This window comes from Morus notabilis, unplaced genomic scaffold, assembly GCF_000414095.1.
Source record: "Morus notabilis unplaced genomic scaffold, ASM41409v2 Scaffold114, whole genome shotgun sequence".
Taxonomy (NCBI): domain Eukaryota; kingdom Viridiplantae; phylum Streptophyta; class Magnoliopsida; order Rosales; family Moraceae; genus Morus; species Morus notabilis.
Window position 1 is genome coordinate 155,248 of NW_010359462.1, and position 3,662 is coordinate 158,909.

The following is a 3,662-nucleotide window of genomic DNA, read 5'->3' on the forward strand; positions in this document are numbered from 1 at the left end:
TTTATTTTACTCTTTTTTTTTTGCGCGTTTAAAAAAAAAAAAAAAAAAAAAAAAAACTTTGCTTTGTCGTATTAGTTTGTAGTCAGTTTTCAGTTTCCTGTTGTTTGCTAAGTTTTCTTCATTAGTTTGATAGGTTTTCTTTTTATTTATTATTATTTTTATTTGTCCAAAAAAAAAAGCTGAATGTCGTCTGTTAATAGTATTACATTTTTGTGAGTATGGTCGTTTTGTTTTCGGTTTACTTAATTCGTTTGTCAACTTCTTTTTCTTTTTTTTTGTTTTTTTTTTTGCTTTGTCAGTTTTACTAGTATTACATTTTTATTATTACGTTTTTATTGTTAGAATTGTTGGGTTTTGTTTCGCTGGTTGCAATAAAAATAAAAAGTCTTTGTTTTTTGTATTTTACTTCCGTTTTTATTTGCGATTCTATTTAGTAATTGTTATTTCATTTAGTAGTTGTTCGGCAGGTTAAATTTTGTTTATTGAACATTGAATTAGTTTTTCTTTGTCCATAGGTCCGTTTGTCCAATTTTATGTTTCCACTTTTGTTATTAATTTTATCAGTTTCTTTATTCATTTACTTTTGAAACATTAAGTTTCTATTTTATTTATTTCTTAATGGTCTTGAATAGCCTAATTTAATTTTTCATTTTTAATTAGCCATAATTTTTAGGTTGTATTTAGGTTGTGACTTTTAGGTGGCTAATTTAGACATTAAATTATAACTCTTAATATGTCATAATTTATGTAACCTTAGGTTTTAGAATAGTATTAACTTAGGGTACTAATATCTAACATTTAACATTTCATAAAACACGTCATAAAACTTAATAAATTTTTAAGCAATTTTGTGGAAACGTTGAAAAGTACAAACCAAGGGAGTTTTGTCTAGACGGCTAGTTCCTGTTAGCGTTCTACGCCACCAGTCTTTCCTAGGAGTGTTGCTCTGTCTAGGAGGTTGGTTTTTAAGGAGGTTTCGCCCCACCAATCTTTCCTGGGTGCACTCTTGGGGGTTGCGATTCGCGGTTCTACATTATTGTTTTCTTCATTTCAAAAAAAATAAAAAAGTGGAACATTATAGGGTGAATGAATCGTTATAGAGACGAATTAGGGAGATTTGTAAGAAGACCGGAAAACTTTAGTGAAGTTTCTTCCCACACGTCTTGTCCTCCCTCAATCCCAGCCTCATTAGCAGTTGGAAATCCGTTCGCGATGGCTCAAAACGAGGAGGTCCAATTGAAGACGTTGAACGATTATCTTCACCCTACACGTACGGCCACACTGTCATGCATAATGTTTCCCCCTAATATGCCGAATTTGGATTTCAAGCCGGGCATGATCCAACTCTTGCCGACCTTTCATGGGTTAAAGAGCGAGAATCCATACGTACATATTAGGGAGTTTGAAGAAGTGGTGGCCACCTTCACAACCGAGCTGAAGCCGCGGACCCTGTGCGATTGAAATTCTTCCCTTTCTCTTTGAAGGACAAGGCTAAAAGCTGGTTGTATTCTATGTGACCTAGGTCTATAGGAACTTGGGAAGAAATGACGACAGTATTTTTCAACAAGTATTTCCCTCACCATAAGACCAATAGTCTGAAGCGACAGATCTTGACCTTTACGCAGAAGGACAATGAAACTCTGTATCAAGTTTGGGAATGGTTCAAGGATCTGTTAAATCAATGTCCTCGCCATGGTTACGAGAGTTGGCACCTCGTCAGTTATTTTTATGAAGGGCTCACAATCCGAGAGCACCAGTTTGTGGAGATGATGTGCAATGGTGAATTTCTCCAAAAGGACCCCGAAGAGGCTTTTGAGTATCTTAACGAGTTAGCTGAAAAAGCCCACACATGGACTGGTCCAAGTGCTACTGACAGCACCAATCAGTCCCGACCAACTGGAATCTATAAATTAAGGGAAGAGGACAATCTCAAAGCCCAAATTGAGTCTTTGACATGACAAATTGAGACCCTCATAACCAAAGAAGGTAAAGGAATTCACATGGTTGCTAGGGTAGAATTACAAGAGCCTTGCTTCGTTTGTGGAGGGGTGGAGCATCTAACTAAGAATTGCCCTGCTTACAATGAAATGAGAGGGATTTATGACGAGCAATGTAATGCCTTAGGGATATACAACATCCTTTCTCTAACACATACAATTCTGGCTGGAGGAACCATCCAAATTTCAATTGGAGAGATTCCAATCAAGCGCAACCATCAGGAGGACAATGGAGAACTGAGCAACAGACGCAACCACCAAAGGTGTATTCTGCACCTCAATACAATGCGCAACAACCGAGAAGTTCTCTGAGAACACCTTGCAATCTTTCATGGAGGCGCAGAGTAAGACGAATCAGAAGTTTGAGTCACTGTTCACGCAAATGGTGGAAGAAAGTAAAGAGATGAAGAGTCAAATCACGAAGCTGACTGGAGCTTTGGCTGTTCAAGAATGCGGCAAGTTCCCTTCATAAGCTCAGTCTAACCCAAAGGGCCAACATATGGCACAAACCTATTTAGCAATGTGGTTTTAAACCCACATGCTAAGCCCATAATTTAGCAATGTGGGACTCAACTAGGATCCTAATATACCAGGCTTTGATTTCAAAATTCAATAACGTCCTGGACTTGAGAATAAGGCTGCGGATGCCCTCTCCTACCTTCCCACATCTGTGAAACTCCAGTTGCTGTCGCCACTCTTTGAGCTCGACTCGGAAGAGCTTCACCGCCACAATGCCGACTATGCCAAGCTCTCACGCATTATTGCGGACCTGCAAGCCGATTCAGGGGCTCCTCCAGATTTCACCTTGCAGCAAGGATGTCTCATGAGAGGACCGGGCCATGGTCTCGCGCAATTCTTGACTGGTGACCGACTTGCTACACACCTATCACGACAGAGTGGCTGGAGGACATTCAAGGGTGCTCAAGACCTACCGACGTTTGGCGGTTGATTGGTATTGGTTTGGGATGAAAAAGGATGTCGAGGCCTATGTCACAAAGTGCCCGATTTGTCAGCAAAACAAATATGAGACCTTGGCTCCCGGGGGATTGTTGCAGCCCCTGCCCCTTCCAGACAAAGTATGGGACGATCTCTCAATGGATTTCATTGAAGGGCTGCCCAAGTCAGCAGGATTCAATGCCATCCTGGTTGTCGTTGACCACTTGAGTAAGTACGCCCATTTCATTCCGCTCAAGCATCCATTCACCGCGACGACAGTGGCAGATGAGTTCCTTCGCGGTCTGGTAAGGCTGCACGGAATTCCCCGCACTATTGTCTCTGATTGCGATAAGATTTTTTTTGAGTAAATTTTGGATGGAGTTGTTCAAGCATCAAGGCACTACCTTGACTCGGAGCATGGCCTATCACCCTCAAACGGACGGGCAAACCGAACGGGTCAATCGGTGTCTTGAGACCTACCTACGGTGTTTCTCATTAGATGCACCCCGACAGTGGTCAAACTAGCTTCCTCGGGCTGAATATTGGTACAATACCTCTTTTCACACCGCCACACAAATGACCCCTTTTCGCGCCCTCTAGGCCGTGACCCCCCCCCCCCCCCCCCCGGGCACTCATGCGCGGGATTGACCCCCCTGCCCCCCCCCCCCTCCGGTGCTATATTGACTGGGATTATCCCCTGTGTCCATCGTAGACCACCAACTGGTAGCG

At 41.9% G+C, this 3,662-nt stretch overlaps 1 non-coding gene across 1 annotated transcript; it reads right to left on the reverse strand.

Annotated features, from left to right (window-relative positions):
- Positions 1 to 1,592: 1,592 nt before the first annotated feature.
- On the reverse strand, positions 1,593 to 1,698 carry LOC112090885. Its single transcript, XR_002901873.1, has one exon. It is a non-coding gene; the product is annotated as a small nucleolar RNA R71 (small nucleolar RNA).
- Between the last annotated feature and the right edge of the window lie 1,964 nt (positions 1,699 to 3,662).